The following is a 20195-nucleotide window of genomic DNA, read 5'->3' as shown; positions in this document are numbered from 1 at the left end:
AGGACAGAAACAGGCTCCGAATATCGATTCCCTTGTTCATGCGTGGTTCGGACGGACCAGTTCATCACTGGGGGCGAGTTCCCAGTAATCAGCACTCTGCACTGCCTCTATTCACTTGACTCTCCTAACACACGCCATATGTTGCTTCTACTTTTTTTTTTTATCAAGATGCTCAGCCACTTTACCCCTGATTTATATGCATATAACTACCTCTATCACTGATTGTTATTGATATTCTTGTACACACAATATATAATTTGGTTCTTTCTCTACTGGCATTGACAATTGTCACTATAAAGAAAAAAATAATCTATCTTTGATATTGCTACTATGCAAGTAACCATTTTGCCGTACTGTTTATACCTTCTGTAGAGACCCATCCACTTAGCAAGATGTGCCTGGTGATTATAGCATTTCTTTCACATGACCCATCAATTTAAACAAGTGTGTCTGGGTAAGCATCATCTAATATTGATAAAAATATTTTTCTGGACACTTTCTGCTTGCCTGGAATTTTTCATTATTGTAGGCTACTACTTTTACTACTTGGTCTTAATCTTTACTATACTACTCACTGTTACGCACATGACCTCACATGTGAATCCTTAAAGAAATAGATGGGGCTAAGGCTTAAGAGGTTGGGAACAATGCTGAATGGGTGTAGACAAAGAAGAGTATTCCAGTAGGTTTACCAAAACATTCAAGGGCCATTTTCTCAAAAATGGGATTACAAGTTTCAACTTTCGAAGCGGAATTTCTTACCATTGTTCCTCAAATGCAGTATTATATACCATTTTGTAGCTCTGTGTCTCTGCTGTTATCCAATGTAAAAAAATAAATAAACACTATTTAAAATTTTGCTAAGACCTAAGCAAGGCGGTCGGTCACAAATGTACTATTTTCACATACTCAATGCCTACTATTTAGAACCAAATATAGTTATCTGTACACAGCCAATGCTTATTTTCTTAGGTCATATGTCACAAGCCGGCTCATACCCTGTGACAAAAATGAGGGGACATGAACAACAGGTATAGGCCAATTGAAAGTGTTCTTTATTATAAACAAAACTATTAACTTTAAACTAAGAAAAAGAATGAGGTGTGGAAGTATCAATGTAAGGTGTATGTAAAGTGCATGGATGCGTGAACATGACTGAGTGAAAACTATGCAAACTATGCAAAACTAAAGGAAACAACAAAACAAGATCATACCTGGAGGAGCAGAGAGAGAAGTGATTAGTTTAAATACTTAGAGCCCAGGTGACTCCAATCACTAACCCACATTGCCTACAGGAGGAACCGCCCCTGCACTGCAGAGGAGGAGCCGTGACACATATTAAATGTGTTTACACCAGATACAGTTGAAGTTTACATGCACCTTAGCCAAATACAGTTAAACTCAGTCTTTCACAATTCCTGATATTTAAATCAGAGAAAATTCTGTGTCTTAGGTCAGTTAGGATCACCACTTTATTTTAAGAATGTGAAATGTCAGAATAATAGTAGTAGAGTGATATATTTAAGCTTTTCTTTCATCACATTCCCAGTGGGTAAGAAGTTTACGCACACTTAATTAGTATTTGGTAGCATTGCCTATAAATTGTTTAACTTGTGTCAAATGTTTCGGGTAGCCTTCCACAAGCTTCACACAATAAGTTGGGTGAATTTTGGCCCATTCCTCCTGACAGAGCTGGTGTAACTGAGTCAGGTTTGTAGGCCTTGCTCGCTCATGCTTTTTCAGTTCTGCCCACAAATGTTCTATGGGATTGAGGTTGGCTTTGTGATGGCCACTCCAATACCATGACTTTGTTGTCCTTAAGCCAATTTGCCACAACTTTGGCGGTATGCTTGGGGTCATTGTCCATTTGGAAGACTCATTTGCGACCAAGCTTTAACTTCTTGACTGATGTCTTGAGATGTTGCTTCAATATATACACATAATTTTGCTACCTCATGATGCCATCTATTTTGTTAAGTGCACCAGTCCCTCCAGCAAAGCACCCCCACAACATGATGCTGCCACCCCGTGCTTTACGGTTGGGATAGTGTTCTTTGGCTTGCAAGCCTCCCCCTTTTTCCTCCTAACATAAGGATGGTCATTATGGCCAAACAGTTATATTTTTGTTTCATCAGACCAGAGGACATTTCTCCAAAAAGTACAATCTTTGTCCCCATGTGCATTTGCAAACCTTGGTCTGGCTTTTTTTATGGCGGTTTTGGAGCAGTGGCTTCTTCCTTGCTGAGCGGCCTTTCAGGTTATGTAGATATAGGACTCGTTTTACTGTGGATATAGAGACTTTTGTACCTGTTTCCTCCAGCATCTTGACAATGTCCTTTGCTGCTGTTCTGTGATTGATTTGCACTTTTCGCACCAAAGTACGTTCATCTCAAGGAGACAGAACGCGTCTCCTTCCTGAGCGGAATGATGGCTGCGTGGTCCCATGGTGTTTGTACTTCAGTACTGTTTGTACAGATGAACATGGTACCTTCAGGCATTTGGAAATTGCTCCAAGGATAAATAAGACTTGTGTTTTTTCTGAGGTCTTGGCTGATTTCTGTTGATTTTCCCATGATGTCAAGCAGAGGCACTGAGTTTGAAGGTAGGCCTTGAAATACATCCACAGGTACACCTCCAATTGACTCAAATTATGTCAATTAGCCTATCAGAAGCTTCTAAAGCCATGACATCATTTTCTGGAGTTTTCTAAGCTGTTAAAAGGCACAGTCAACTTAGTGTATGTAAACTTCTGACCCACTGGAATTGTGATACTGTGAAATATTCTTTTTGTAAACAATTGTTGAAAACATTATTGTCATGCACAAAGTAGATGTCCTAACCGACTTACCAAAACTATGGTTTGTTAACGAGATTTGTGGAGTGGTTGAAAAAAATAGTTTTTATGACCCCAACCTAAGTGTATGTAAACTTCCTACTTCAATTGTATATATTTGAACCACTTGCACACATTCCAGCCCCGAATTAGTATTTACATTAGCCTTGGATATGGATATATACAATAAGTTCTTTGGAAATCTTACTCACCAGTGCTACAACAATACATAACAGCACTTAAAACAGTAGGGGGGAAAAAACTTACTTTGGATGTGTTGCAGGAAAAGAGTGTTCCCTAAACCACGATTGGCTTTAGTTATACACACAGCGGGCAGGGTGAACTCTCAGAATAGATTAGTTGTTAAAAAAATACTGTGATATACAGTCAAGATAAATATACACATCCTGAATGTCCTTACTCCTTGAAAGTGCAGTTTTTAAATGTTGATTTGTGTTTTAGCACCTGAGCTCTTCGAGGTTAAAGACAATCTTTTGAAAAAGAAAATTCACATCTGGTACAAGCTCTGCATTCCTCCAGACAAACATGCATGGTGCCAGAGACTCACTTCGCCATGGGCAGTAAACACAAACATATTTCAACATGATCCAACACATCTGGCTCATGTACGACTACGATACCATATATGACCATGTAGAACCAATCTATGAGAGGAAGTGTCATTTAAAAAAAATTGTAATAGGATTGATGGGTAAGGTCTTGAGCTATTGCTTGCCTGAGGTAGAGTATCTCATGATAAGATGTAGACCACACTACCTACTGAGAGTTTTCATCTGTATTCTTTGTAGCTGTTTACATACCTCCACAGTCAGGCTGGCAGGAAGACAGCATTGAATGAGCTGTATTCCGCTATAAGCAAACAAGAAAACGCACACCCAAAGGCGGCGCTCCTAATAGCCGGGGACTTTAATGCAGGGAAACTTAAATCTGTTTTACCAAATTTCTATCAGCATGTTAAATGTGCAACCAGAGGAAAAATAATTCTGGACCAGCTATACTCCACACACAGAGATGCATACAAAGCACTCCCTCGCCCTCCATTTGGCAAATCTGACCATAATTCTATCCTGATTCCTGCTTACAAGCAACAATTAAAGCAGGAAGCACCAGTGACTAGATCAATAAAAAAGTGGTCAGATGAAGCAGATGCTAAGCTACAGGACTGTTTTGCTAGCACAGACTGGAATATGTTCTGGGATTCCTCTGATGGCATTGAGGAGTACACCACATCAGTCATTGGCTTCATTGATAAGTGCATCGATAACGTCTTCCCCACAGTGACCGTACATACATACTCCAGCCACCCTAGTTATTGACACTTCTCTTTGCTACTGCACGGCAAGCGGTACCGGAGCTCCAAGTCTAGGTCCAAGAGTCTTCTAAACAGCTTCTACCCCCAAACCATAAGACTCCTGAACATATAGTCAAATGGCTACCCAGACTATTTGCAGTTTAGTCCAAGAGTAGGTTTACTCTGTGTCTGGAAAACTGATCCTGAGAGGGAAGTTTTGGATGGCTACTCCTTGCATGTCTACATGACAGTAAACACTACAGTTTGTAGTTATGATGCTTTTCCCCAGAAGTTGTTGCATAATGTTAAAGCTGGGCCAGAAACTATTTTCAGTTATTTTTATGGTAAAAAGATAAGAATTTCAGACAACTACAGTACTGCTAGGAATATGCTTCCAGTTTCCTGAAAAAAAAGTAGTTTTTATAGTATAAACAAAGACTGTGTAAACTTTCAGTTCCATTGAACTGTATGTTGACACTCATGAGAGAGTTTTGGCATACACATATTTCAGTAGTGTAAAGATGCAAATCTCAATTCAAATCTGACTTCTCCACATCCATGTCACATCTCCATTCGTAATGTACGAACGACACTTGGCTTAGATAGGTTGATGTTTATTATCATGAGTCTTGTCCTGGAGGCAGAACTGACTGACTTCGCCTTAGACAGCCAGCTGGAAAGTCAAAATTGGCTATATTGTAAAAATTCATGAAAACAAAAATGTGCTTTTTGGTCTTATTTTAAGCTTAGGGTTAGCAGTGTGGTTAAGGTTAGGTTCATGTCGAAAAACGCTAACCTGTCTACGCTTACCCCCCTCCGAGCATTGCCGTGTTAAGACAAATGTGTTGGACCAATGTTTATTGTAGTCACGTGAATGGTGACATAAGATGTCTAGGTGGACATCGATAAAGTCGTCCCCACAGTGACTGTACATACATATCCCAACAAGAAGCCATGGATTACAGGCAACATCCGCATTGAGCTAAAGGCTAGAGCTGCCGCTTTCAAGGAGCGGGACTCTAATCCGGAAGCTTATAAAAAATCCCGCTATGCCCCCTGACGAACCATCAAACAGGCAAAGGATCAATACAGGACTAAGATCAAACCGTACTTCACCGGCTGTGATGCTCGTAGGATGCGGCAGGGCTTGCAAACTATTGCGGACTACAAAGGGATACCCAGACGCGAGCTGCCCAGTGACACGAGCCTACCAGATGAGCTAAATGCCTTTTATGCTCGCTTCGAGGCAAGCAACACTGAAACATGCATAAGAGCACCAGCTGTTCTGGATGACTGTGTGATAACGCTCTTGGTAGCCGATGTGAACAAAACCTTTACACAGGTCAACATTCACAAAGCTGGTGGGCCAGATGGATTACCAGGACGTGTACTCAAAGTATAGGCGGACCAACTGTCCAGTGTCTTCACTGACATTTTCAACCTCTCCCTGACCAAGTATGTAATACCTACATGTTTCAAGTAGACCACCATAGTCCCTGTGCCCAGGGAAGCAAAGGTAAGCTGCCTAAATGATTACCACACCGTGGCACTCACATTGGTAGCCATGAAGTGCTTTGAAAGGCTGGTCATGGCTCACATCAACAGCATCCTCCCGGACAATTCGCATACCGCCCCAGCAGATCCACAGATGACGCAATCTCAATCGCACTCCACACCGCCCTTTCTCATCTGGACAAAATAAACACATATGTTTGAATGCTATTCCATCGACTACAGCTCAGCGTTCAACATTATAGTGCCCACAAAGCTCATCACTAAGCTAAGGACTCTGGGACTAAACACCTCTCTCTGCAACTGGATCCTGGACTTCCTGACAAGGCGCCCCCAAGTGGTAAGAGTAGGCAACAACATGTCTGCCACGCTGATCCTTAACACTGGGGCCCCTCAGGTGTGTACTTAGTCTCCTCCTGTATTCCCTGTTCACCCACAACTGCGTGGCCAAACGATTCCAACACCATCATTAAGTTTGCTGACGACACAACAGTGGTAGTCTTGATCACCGACAACGATGAGACAGCCTATAAGATGAGGTCAGAGAACTGGCAGTGTGGTTTCAAGACAAAGGAGCTGATCTTGGACTACAGGAAAAGGCCGGCCGAACAGGCCCCCTAAGAACCGACTAAAAGGGAAACGTGTAGCTCTTATAGTTGATAAGCTGTACATTGATAACCAATTTTCCGAGACACCAAGGCTACTTCATGAATATCTAAATATTACAAAATTCCCATAGAAGGGGGAAATAATGGAACACCCAACACTGGATGTTATGGATTCAAAAAAGGAAAAATATAATAAAATAATTGATAGAGGTAAACTACCAATATGCTCAACTACTCAAGTTCGGGAATGCTGTAGAATTATTAATTTGTGCTTAGGAAGAAGGGTCACAACGGGGGACCTGTGTGTGTGTGTGTGGGGGGGGAGGGGGGGGGGGGGGAGGGGGGGGGGGGGGGTTACGAACTCCATCAGAAAGAACTAGATATTGGTTCATCTCGTTTTCACATTGCTCAATTTGGCATGCCATCTCAAACAGCTGCAATGGTATACGCATTCACACATCAAGTCTACTCTTGAGTTGGGCTCGGGGATTGAACAACTGAGTTTATGGTCATGTGTGTGTTTACTTGCGTGTCGGTCGGTCTATGGGTGGAAGGGGAGAGAGGGGTAGAGGTGTTTGAGTGGGAAGGGTGGGGTGTGTGTATGCATCCCACATCTGTTGCTATGGGGTAATGATGTTAGGGACAGTATAGGATGGAATCACAAGCTGTAATATCACATTAATAATAATTGCTTGCCAAAAATTCAAATGTTCTACTGCCAGACCTTGTTATAGTTAACGTCCTTCAAGTGCCTGCATTATTATGCATATTATTTGTCAATTGTGGGAATTAAGTAAGATATGGAAGATGTTATATATACAGTTGAAGTCGGAAGTTTACATAAACCTTATCCAAATACATTTAAACTCTGTTTTTCACAATTCCTGACATTTAATCCTCGTAAAAATTCCCTGTTTTAGGTCATTTAGGATCACCACTTTATTTTAAGAATTTGAAATGTCAGAATAATAGTAGAGAGTGATTTATTTCAGCTTTTATTTCTTTCATCACATTCCCAGTGGGGCAGAAATTTACTTGGGTCAAACGTTTCGGATAGCCTTCCGCAAGCTTCCCACAATAAATTGGGTGAATTTTGGCCCAATCCTCCTGACAGAGCTGGTGTAACTGAGTCAGGTTTGTAGGCCTCCTTGCTCACACATGTTTTTTCAGTTCTGCCCACAAATTTTCTATTGATTGAGGTCAGGGCTTTGTGATGGCCACCTTGACTTTGTTGTCCTAAAGCCATTTTGCCACAACTTTGGAAGTATGCTTGGGGTCATTGTCCATTTGGAAGACCCATTTGCTATCAAGCTTTAACTTCCTGACTGATGTCTTGAGATGTTGCTTCAATATATACACATAATTTTCCTACCTCATGATGCCATCTATTTTGTGAAGTGCACCAGCAGCAAAGCACCCCCACGACATGATGCTGCCACACCCTTGCTTCACGTTTGGGATAGTGTTCTTCGGCTTGCAAGTGTCTCTGTTTTTGCTCCAAACATAACAATGGTCATTATGGCCAAACAGTTTTTAATTTTTTTATTTCACCTTTATTTAACCAGGTAGGCTAGTTGAGAACAAGTTCTCATTTGCAACTGTGACCTGGCCAAGATAAAGCGAAGCAGTTCGACACATACAACAGCACAGAGTTACACATGGAATAAACAAACATACAATCAATAATACAGTAGAAAAATATATCTACAGTATGTGCAAATGAGGTAGGATAAGAGAGGTAAGGCAATAAATAGGCCATGGTGGCAAAGTAATTACAATATAGCAATTAAACACTGGAATGGTAGGATGTGCAGAAGATGAGTGCAAGTAGAGATACTGTGGTACAAAGGAGCAAGATAAATAAATACAGTATGGGGATGAGGTAGATTGGATGGGCTATTTACAGATGAGCTATGTACAGGTGCAGTGATCTGTGAGCTGCTCTGACAGCTGGTGCTTAAAGCTAGTGAGGGAGGTAAGGGTCTCCAGCTTCAGAGATTTTTGCAGTTGGTTCCAGTCATTGGCAGTAGAGAACTGAAAGGATTGGCAGCCAAAGGAAGAATTGGCTTTGGGGGTGACCAGTGAGATATACCTGCTGGAGCGCGTGCTACGGGTTGGTGCTGCTATGGTGACCAGTGAGCTGAGATAAGGCGGGGCTTTACCTAACAGAGACTTGTAGATAACCTGGAGCCAGTGGGTTTGGCGACGAGTATGAAGCGAGGGCCAGCCAACAAGAGCATACAGGTCGCAGTGGTGGGTAGTATATGGGGCTTTGGTGACAAAACGGATGGCACTGTGATAGAATGCATCCAATTTGTTGAGTAGAGTGTTGGAGGCTATTTTGTAAATGACGTTGCCGAAGTCAAGGATCGGTAGGATGGTCAGTTTTACGAGGGTATGTTGGGAAGCATGAGTTAAGAATGCTTTGTTTGCGAAATAGGAAGCCGATTCTAGATTTAATTTTGGATTGGAGAGGTTTAATGTGAGTCTGAAAGGAGAGTTTACAGTCTAACCAGACACCGTCCAGAGTAGTGATGCTGGACGGGCGGGCAGGTGCGGGCAGCGATCAGTTGAAGAGTATGCATTTAGTTTTACTTGCATTTAAGAGCAGTTGTGAGGCCACGGAAGGAGAGTTGTATGGCATTGAAGCTCATCTGGAGGTTAGTTAACACAGTGTCCAAAGAAGGGCCAGAAGTATACATAATGGTGCCGTCTGCGTAGAGGTGGATCAAAGAATCACCAGCAGCGAGTGTGACATCATTGATATATACAGAGAAGAGAGTCGGCCTGAGAATTTAACCCTGTGGCACCCCCATAGAGACTGCCAGAGGTCTGGACAACAGGCCCTCCGATTTGACATACTGAACTCCTTCGGAGAAGTAGTTGGTGAACCAAGCGAGGCAATCATTTGAGAAACCAAGGCTGTTGAGTCTGCCAATAAGAATGTTGTGATTGACAGAGTCGAAAGCCTTAGCCAGGTCGATGAATACGGCTGCACAGTAATGTCTCTTATCAATGGCGGTTAGGATATCGTTTAGGACCTTGAGCGTGGCTGAGGTGCACCTATGACCAGCTCTGAAACCAGATTGCATAGCGGAGAAGGTACGGTGAGATTCGAAATGGTCGGTAATCTGTTAGTTAACTTGGCTTTCAAAGACCTTAGAAAGGCAGGGTAGAATAGATATAGGTCTGTAGCAGTTTGGGTCTAGAGTGTCTCCCCCTTTGAACAGCTTTCCAATCGATGGGAATCTCAGACGATACGAAAGAGAGGTTGAACAGGCTAGTAATAGGGGTTGCAACAATTTCGGCAGATAATTTTAGAAAGAGAGGGTCCAGATTGTCTTTCCTGGCTGATTTGTAGGGGTCCAGATTTTGCTATTCGATGCTAATGAGTTTCAGAAGAAAGTCCTTTGTTTCTGGCCATGTTGAGCCTGTAATCGAACCCACAAATGCTGATGCCCCAGATAGTCAACTAGTTTAAAGAAGGCCCGTTTTATTGCTTCTTTAATCAGAACAACAGTTTTCAGCTGTGCTGACATAATTGCAAAATGGTTTTCTAAAGATCAATTAGCCTTTTAAAATTATTAACTTTGATTAGATAACACAACGTGCCATTGGAACACAGGAGTGATGGTTGCTGATAATGGGCCTCTGTACCTCTATGTAGATATTCCATAAAACATCTGCCGTTTTCAGATACAATAATCATTTACAACATTAACAATGTCTACACTGTATTTCTGATCAATTTGATGTTATTTTAATGGATAAAAAATTGGGTTTTCTTTCAGAAACAAGGACATTTCTAAGTGATCCCAAACTTTTGAATGGTTGTGTATATGTAAAATGTATCCCCCTTGGCGTTTTTCCTATTTTGTTGCATTACAACCTGTAATTTAATTAGATTTTTATTTGGATTTCATGTGATGGACTATTTTATGTCCAAATTGGTGAAGTGAAATTAAAAAAATTACTTGTTTCAAAAATTCTAAAAAATAAAAACTGAAAAGTGGTGCGTGCATATGTATTCCCCGCCTTTGCTATGAAGCCCCTAAAATAAGATCTGGTGCAACCAATTACCTTCAGAAGTCACATAATTACTTAAATAAAGTCCACCTGTGTGCAATCTGTGTCACATGATCTCAGTATGTATACACCTGTTCTGAAAGGCCCTAGAGTCTGCAACACCACTAAGCAAGGGGCACCACCAAGCAAGCTGCACCATAAAGGCCAAGGAGCTCTGGGCGGCAGATAGCCAGGTGGTTAGAGCGTTGGACTTGTAACCGAAAGGTTGCAAGATCAAATCCCCGAACTGACAAGGTAAAAATCTGTCGTTCTGCCCCTGAGCAAGGCAGTTAACCCATTGTTCCTAGGCCATTGACAATAAGTATGTGTTCTTAACTGACTTGCCTAGTTAAATAAAGGTAAAATAAAAACAGGTCATGGTAAAGTTGTGGAGAGGTACAGATCAGGATTGGGTTATAAAAAAATATCAGAAACTTTGAACATTCCATGGAACGCCATTAAATCCATTATTAAAAAATTGAAAGAATATGGCACCACAACTAACCGCCCACCAAAACTCATGGACCAGTCAAGGAGGGCATTAATCAGAGAAGCAACAAAGAGACCCTGAAGGAGCTACAACGCTCCACAGCGGAGATTGGAGTATCTGTCCATAGGACCGCTTTAAGCCGTACACTCCACAGAGCTGAGCTTTACGGAAGGGTGGCCAGAAAAAAAGCCATTGCTTAAAGAAAAAAATAAACAAACACGTTTGGTGGGAGACTCCCCGGGAAACTCCCCAAACATATGGAAGAAGGTACTCTGGTCAGATGAGACTAAAATTGACCTTTTTGGCCATCAAGGAAAACGCTATGTCTGACGCAAACCCAACACCTCTCATCACCCCGAGAACAGCAATCCCCACAGTGAAGCATGGTGGTGGCAGCATCATGCTGTGGGGATGTTTTTCATCGGCAGCGACTGGGAAACTGGTCAGAATTGAAGGAATGATGGATGGCGCTAAATACAGGGACTTGAAGAAGCTGGAGCAGTTTTGCCTTGAAGAATGGGCAGAAGTCCCAGTGGCTAGATGTGCCAAGCTTAAAGAGACATACCCCAAGAGACATGCAGCTGTAATTGCTGCAAAAGGTCAGCCCTCACCTCGTCCAAGGTTCCGTTCATGTGGTTTCCAGCTGCTGACCGGGTGTTCCGGGACCTCAAAGATCGCGTCATCACGGCTCCCATCTTGGTTCATCCTTTCCCATCCCGCCAGTTCGTGGTGGAGGACGATTCTTTGGATGTTGGAGTGGGGGCTGTCCTGTCCTATCGTTCTGCCCTGGACTTCAAGCTACATCCCTGTGCCTTCTCCCATCGCCTCAACGCCATGGAGAAGAACTACGTTGTGGGGAATCGTGACCTTCTCGTGGTGAAGATGGCATTGGAGGAATGGAGGCACTGGCTGGAGGGGGTGGAACATCCGTTCATCATGTGGACCGTCCACAAGAACCTGGAGTATGTCTGCATCGCCAAGCGCCTCAATTCCAGGCAAGCTAAATGGGGCCCGGCTGTTCACACGGTTCAACTTCTCCCTCTCATACCGGCCGGGATCCAAGAATGTCAAGCCGGATGCGCTGTCACCGGGATCCTTAGTTCTCGTCCCAGTTCTCATTGGTTCGTTGAGTCAGCCTGTCCTCCGGGTTCCACCCCCAGTCTAACGGACAGTCAGAGCGAGCCAACCAGGATCTAGAAACTACTCGGCGCTGCCTGGTCTCCGTCATCCTCACCACCTGGAGCCAGTAGCTTGTGTGGGTCGAATACGCCCGCAGCACCCTTCCCTGCTCTGCCACAGGCCTATCACCTTTTGAGTGTTCCCTGGGGTATCAGCCCCCGCTCTTCCCTGAGCAGGAAGAAGAGGTCTGCAACCATGCAAGCAAAAAGTTATCATTCAGCAGAAGAAGAGCTGGATCCTGAAGGAATTGTTTACCTGAAAGTGTCTTCTTGATGTCAGAGGGCATGTCTGTACTGGCATAACTCCCCCTGAACAACTGATTTCTGTCAAACACATGTTTGAGGTGCCAGACAGATATTTCTGTATTTTATAAATACATTTTTTTGGTGTGATAAGGCTATTGCACTGAAAATAAGCATATCTGTATTGATTCATTATTGTGTGCTTACTTTTATTTTGCATGATCCCTTTTGGTTTGCTGTGCTTTTTGTGTTTCACTAATACTGACTAAACCCGATCCAATGGACTGTTTAAAAGAGGAGCAGAGAGATCTACAACAAGAGAGAGAGAGAGAGGGAGAATGCAGAGTTGCTATTGCTGCAACGCACACCACTTCCCAGATGGGGACGAACAATTACCTGTGTAAGTGAGACTGAATGATACCGTGAGAATGGCCTACTTTTCCTCTTGCTCAGCTTCTCCCCTTTGTGTGTTCAGTATGCATTGAGATCCTAAGGCCCATTGTCGTACCATTCATCCACCACCATCACCTCATTTTTCAGCATGATAATGCACGGCTCCATGTCGCAAGAATCTGTATACAATTCCTGGAAGCTGAAAATCTGCCAGTTCTTCCACAGCCTGCATACTCACCAGACATGTCACCCATTGAGCATGTTTGGGATGCTCTGGATTGATGTGTACGACAGCGTGTTCCAGTTGGAAGTAGAAGCCTAAATATTTTATTTTCTGCGATTCCTGAAGACGCATTCCAATAATTCAGAGGGTGCGATCAGAGAATTCATACAATCCGCCTTGAAACTTCCTATTGAGACTGTAAACAGGGTGGCTTTCCACTGAGTACACATACTTGGAGCTCGGAGCGACAAGACCAAGGGTCCCTTACCGATCATCGCAAAGTTTGAACACAACCAACAAAAGGAGCTGATCAAAAGCAGGGGAAGGGAGCTTAAAACCTGTTATGGCTGCACGCTGAATATTGAAAAAACTGGAAAATGTGTGCACATTTTCAAACGGCCTCCTAAGAAACTTTTTATTTTCCAATATGCATATATTTACTACTGTTGGATAGATAACAGTCTGTAGTTTCTAAAAAGGTTTGAATTGTTTCTCTAAGTCGAACAGAAATATTTTTACAGCCATTTTCCCAGCCGAATTGAGTTTCCCAAAATGCGATGTGTCTCTTTAAGACCTTCTCTATAAAAGGCCATTTGACTTGGGACCATAGGGACACGTCAGAGGCGTACCTCAGACTGTAATGCGGAAGTGAGAATTGAAAGGGGTCGAATATCTCGTCCCTGGACTGAATAACAGAACTTCTTGTGAGACATGCGCAGTTAAAATAAAAATCCGGGCGCGAAGGATAATTTGATCTCGGCTTCTGGAACAAGGTAGATAACTTTGAATATGATGCCTGACTACGATATTATTTGCTACATGTCACAAAATCATCCTAAAGGTTGTTTTTTCAATATACTTTAATTATATTATTGCAATTTATTCTGGACTTTAGATGTGAAACGACGGAAGAATTTTTTGAAGAAACGCTTTCTGGCGCAGCAATGCTACCGTGCTAGCTAACCAAAGAGGGAAATCATTCGTTCTGGAACCCAACTAAAGACTCTACTGGACATTGGACCCCGTTACAACATTCTGATGGAGTACCAAGAAAGATAAGACCCAATTTGGGATGCTTTTTCATATATATGTCGAACTGTTGAATGCTAACGCTGCTAACTATGCTAGGCTAGCGCTTGACTAGAATCAATGCTGCCTTATGCTAGCTTATGATGTTAGCTAATATAACGATATATTGTGTTTTCGCTGTAAAACACTTCAAAAATCGGAAATGTTGTCTGTATTCACAAGATATCTGTCTTTCATTAGTTATCCACCATATGTTTTTCTGAAATGTTTTATGAGGTGTAATTAGTAGCCGACGTTGGTGTATGTATTTTCTCTGGCTACTCCCGGCTGGATTCAGACTGTAGCTATGTATTAGCATTTTTGGGTAGCATCAATGTAAAACAGATTTATAGCTAAAATATGCACTTTTTATGAACAAAACATAGATTTATTGTGTAACATGTTATATGACTGTCATCTGAGGTCGTTTTTTCTGGGCTCTTTAGGTTGGTTTTAGTTTATTTCGGTTGGTTGTGCATGCTACTTCAATCATAATTCATACTTCATAATCATAATTCATACGTGTCTGTCCACTTTTGTATTTGGTGGTGAGCTAACATAAATATATGTGGTGTTTTCTCTGTAAAACATTTAAAAAATCGGACATGTTGGCTGGATTGACAAGATGTTTATCTTTCAAATGCTGTATTGGACTTGTTAATGTGTAAAAGTTAAATATTTTTAAAAAATAGATTTTGAATTTCGCGCTCTGCAGCTGTTGTCATTTTCGGTCCGAGGTCGGGCTTGCACCCCAAACAGGTTAAAGGGACCAAATTTGGTGTCAATTACCAATTTCCAAGGGAGATAAATGAATGTTGTAAGAGACTGTATCCGGTACAAAGACAACAAAGGGAGAATGGTAAGTGTGCCTTTATCATTGTGGACAAACTCTTTATAGATGGACAGCTATTCTGAGAGAGCTCCACAACACCGTGGCTGTACTAAATTCTACAGGGACTTCAGGTTACGAAAAAAAGAAGGTATGGGAACTGTAAAAATATCTGAACATTGTGAAGTGGATATGAACACACACGTATTCAATTACATGTTTGCTTACACATACGGACTAATACATACACACACACCTGATCTCGCTCTTTTCTCTCAGTCTCTTTCTCTCTTTTCTCTTCTCTCCCTCTCTCTATTGTCGAGAATTGTTTTATAATTGAATGTGTGTCTGTCTTTTTTATGTATTTGTCTACAAGTTTATATATGTTTACAACAAGCAAGGGGAAGATATCAGAATAGGGGCATTGGGGAATAATAACATATTGTACGGAATACATTTGTACTGTAGTGAAGCCGTCTCTAGAGTAATGCAAGGTCTCTTTCATGATCATGTGAAACATCAATTGGTATGGAAATGCTGGGATGTGTTTTTCAATTATGTTAAAGGTAATTATGATGCAACTATGATGGTGATACGATATGGATTACAATTATCATCATGAATATTAAGGCTATACACACTACATGTTACACACATAGACACTCAACCATGCAAATTGGCAGTTATTTATTTGGACATAACACATTTTAGTCTTACTCTTTTACAGACATCGTACACACTCTCACTATATCACATCCAATATCATACACATCAACCTACTCAGATTTGCTAAACACATAATATCTTGTCTCAATTTTCTAACATATGTGGCATTGGCTCACAGGAACACAGGCAGGGGAATAAAACAAATATTGCTAGAACCTATTTCTTGAATTCTAAATATCAGACATTTGAAAGCTCTAGTTTTGACCTTCATAATACCTCTGATGGCGGTAACTTTAAAAGCACAAATTATGGTCAATTTAGACTGCGAATAGTATCTAGTTATGATAAGGGGTGAAATAAGTATAGCCAGTTATAATTGTAACGGTTTAGCAGATTATAAAAAAGAGGATCAGTCTTTACGTGGCGAAAAGGAATATAACATATACTGTTTACAGGAAACCTGTAGGAAATCTGGATGATTCACACTTCTTCAAAAACATTTATACCAATTTATTGAACTTACAGGCAACAAATGATCTAATCATTATGGTAGGAGACTATAGTACCTCAATGGACCGTAAAGGTAATCACTACAAACTATCATCACCGTGCCCTTAAGGAAATCACAAATATTATGGACACATTAGAAATAGTGGATATTTGGAGACTAAAAAACCCCGACCTATACATAGTCGTCTTGACTACTTTGTTGTCTCTCTATCTCTTGCATCAAAGGTTTAAAAAGTTTTAATAGGAGACAGAATGTGATCGGATCATCATCTAATTGGCATTCACATAACTTATAGATTTTCCATGTGGACAGGGATATTGGAAATGTAATTAAAGTTTTTTTTTTTTACCCAATTGGTAGTAGTTACAGTCTTGTCTCATTGCTGCAACTCCCGTACGTACTCGGGAGAGGCATACGTCCTCCGAAACACAACCCAACCAAGCCACACTGCCCATCCAACCCAGAAGCCAGCTCCACAAATGTGTCAGAGGGAACACCGTACACCTGGTCAGCGTGCACTGCACCCGGCCCACCACAGGAGTCACCAGTGTGCAATGAGACAAGGATATGCCTGCCGGCCAAACCCTCCCTAACCCGGACAAATTGTGCACCGCCCCATGGGCCTCCCGGGTGTGGCCGGCTGCGACAAAGCCTGGGCTCGAACCCAGAATCTCTAGTGGCACACTGTGATGCAGTGCCTTACACCACTGTGCCACCCGGGAGGCTAAATGTAATTAAAGTTTACTGGAGGACAACTTATTTTTAACTAAGACAAAATAATTTATAACTGAATTTTTCCAGTATAATATAGGTTCAGCAAGTCCCCTTATTGTTTGGGATACCTTTAAATGTACCTTCAGCGGTCATTCAAATCTATATTCATCAATAATAAAAAAGCAGTTTCTGGCTAAAGAGACAAGACTAACAAGGGAAATCCATGAACTAATAGTACAGGTAGATAGCAATAAAAGCAATACTACAGAGATACAAAATAAGTTGGAGGGGAAGAAAAAAAACTTGAAGAACGATCTAGAACGATTCAAGAACGTTCTAATGTAATCTATTACAAAAATAAAGCAAACTGGATGGAATCTAGAGAAAAATGCACAAAATTCTTCCTGGATCTCCAATATAGGGACGCTAAAAAAAGAGATTGCAGAAACTCATTACTGAAGACGGAGTCATCTCTGATTATTTATTTATTATTAATTATTAATCATTTTAGGCAGATGTTCTCTTTTCCGTCTCATCCAATGAAGATTATGGCAAGGAATTCTTTCCAATTAATATACAAAATGGAAAATTAACAAATGTACAGAAAGATCAGTGTGAAGACCAAATACAGAGGAAGAACTTTTTGAGGCTATTAAATCCTTTCAGTCCTGAAAAACCCCAGGGCTTGATGGCATACCAGTAAATCAAGTATTTTTTTATATACTAATAGCTCCATTGTTTTAACTACTCCTATAGAAATGGTAGTCTGTCAGGTACTCAGCAGGAAGGTCGGATTTCTCTATTATTAAAACAACACCCAGATGGCAAATACACTGCTCAAAAAAATAAAGGGAACACTTAAACAACACAATGTACATTTTTTAAACACAATGCACATTTGTGGCCTGCTGGAGGTCATTTTGCAGGGCTTTGGCAGTGCTCCTCCTTGCACAAAGGCGGAGGTAGCGGTCCTGCTGCTGGGTTGTTGCCCTCCTACGGCCTCCTCCACGTCTCCTGATGTACTGGCCTGTCTCCTGGTAGCGCCTCCATGCTCTGGACACTACACTGACAGACACAGCAAACCTTCTTGCCACAGCTCGCATTGATGTGCCATCCTGGATGAGCTGCACTACCTGAGCCACTTGTGTGGGTTGTAGACTCCGTCTCATGCTACCACTAGAGTGAAAGCACCGCCAGCATTCAAAAGTGACCAAAACATCAGCCAGGAAGCATAGGAACTGAGAAGTGGTCTGTGGTCACCACCTGCAGAACCACTCCTTTATTGGGGGTGTCTTGCTAATTGCCTATAATTTCCATCTTTTGTCTATTCCATTTGTACAACAGCATGTGAAATTTATTGTCAATCAGTGTTGCTTCCTAAGTGGACAGTTTGATTTCACAGAAGTGTGATTGACTTGGAGTTACATTGTGTTGTTTAAGTGTTCCCTTTATTTTTTTGAGCAGTGTATATAAAGACCCAGTCTATCTAAAAAACTGAAGGCCCTTACACTTCAATGTTGTGATGCAAAAATACTAGCAAAATGCATAGCACTTAGAATTAAAAGGGTTTTACCAGATATTGTTCATCCTGATCAGACAGGTTTTTTACATGGACGATACATTGGAGATAATATACGACAACTACTAGAAATTTGTAAGTCGCTCTGGATAAGAGCGTCTGCTAAATGACTTAAATGAAATAAATGAAATGAATGAAATAATACAACATCATGAAACATATAAGAAGCCAGGAATGGTATTGTAACGGCTGTCCTCCTCTTCTTCATCCGAAGAGGAGCAGGGATTGAACCAAGGCGCAGTGGAGTTTGAATACATAATGAATTTATTGACAAGACGAAAAAACACGAACTTGACTATACACTAACAAAACAAATAAACGGTGTAGAACAGATCTGAACGACGGACTCACATAACACACGAGAACGCACGAACAGGGAAAAAGCCTACACATAAATGACACTTTAACAAACAAACCGAAACCAGTCCCGTGTGGCGCAACGACATACACAAACACGGAAGACAATCACCCACCACGAACACTGTGACAACGCCTACCTAAATATGACTCTTAATTAGAGGAACGCCAAACACCTGCCTCTAATTAAGAGCCATACCAGGCAACCCAAAACCAACACAGAAACAGAAAACATAGAATGCCCACCCAACCTCACGTCCTGACCAACTAACACACATAACAACTAACATAAATAGGTCAGGAACGTGACATTACCCCCCCCACAAGGTGCGAACTCCGGACGCACCAGCACAAAGTCTAGGGGAGGGTCTGGGTGGGCATCTAACCACGGTGGTGGCTCAGGCTCCGGGCGAGGTCCCCACCCCACCATAATCCATCCTAGCTTCCTCCCTCTAAGAATGTCCACCCTCTTTTTACCCCCACAAAATCCTCTTAATAACCTCACTAATAAGGACAGCACCGGGACAGAGAGATAAATCAAGACAGAGGGATAGATAAGAATATAGAGGTAGATCAAGATAGAGAGGGAGATCAGGATAGAGGGGCAACTCCGGACTGAAAGGCAGCTCCGGACAGAGAGACAGCTCTGGACTGATGGGCAGTTCTGGGTATCTAGCCGTTTCAGGCTGAAGGGCAGCTCATGGCTGACTGACGAATCTCGACGCTCATGGCTGGCTGACGGCTCTCGACGCTCATGGCAGGCTGACGGCTCTCGACGCTCATGGCAGGCTGACGGCTCTCGACGCTCATGGCAGGCTGACGGCTCTCGACGCTCATGGCAGGCTGACGGCTCTCGACGCTCATGGCAGGCTGACGGCTCTCGACGCTCATGGCAGGCTGACGGCTCTCGACGCTCATGGCAGGCTGACGGCTCTCGACGCTCATGGCGCTCTGACGGCTCTGGCTGCTCATGGCGCTCTGACGGCTCTGGCTGCTCATGGCGCTCTGACGGCTCTGGCTGCTCATGGCTCTCTGACGGCTCTGGCTGCTCATGGCTCGCTGGCGGCTCTGGCAGATCCTGTCTGGTTGGCGGCTCTGGCAGATCCTGTCTGGTTGGCGGCTCTGGCAGATCCTGTCTGGCGGGCGGCTCTGGCAGATCCTGTCTGGCGGGCGGCTCTAGCGGCTCCTGTCTGGCTGACGGCTCTAGCGGCTCCTGTCTGGCTGACGGCTCTGTAGGCTCATGGCAGACGGGCGGCTTTGCAGGCTCATGGCAGACGGGCGGCTTTGCAGGCTCCTGGCAGACGGATGGCTCAGACGGCGCTGGGGAGACGGATGGCTCAGATGGCGCTGGGGAGACGGATGGCTCAGATGGCGCTGGGGAGACGGATGGCTCAGATGGCGCTGGGGAGACGGATGGCTCAGGCCGGATACGGCGCACTGTAGACCTGGTGCGTGGTGCCGGAACTGGAGGCACCGGGCTAAGGATAAGCACCTTCCTACTAGTGCGGGGAGCAGGGACAGGGCACACTGTATTCTCAAAGCCCACTCTATAACTGATGCGTGGTACCGGCACTGGTGACGCCGGGCTGAGGACAAGCACATCAGGATTAGTAG

Source organism: Salvelinus fontinalis, chromosome 24 (genome assembly GCF_029448725.1).
Source record: "Salvelinus fontinalis isolate EN_2023a chromosome 24, ASM2944872v1, whole genome shotgun sequence".
Lineage (NCBI taxonomy): Eukaryota > Metazoa > Chordata > Actinopteri > Salmoniformes > Salmonidae > Salvelinus > Salvelinus fontinalis.
Note: the sequence above shows the minus strand (reverse complement) of the source record.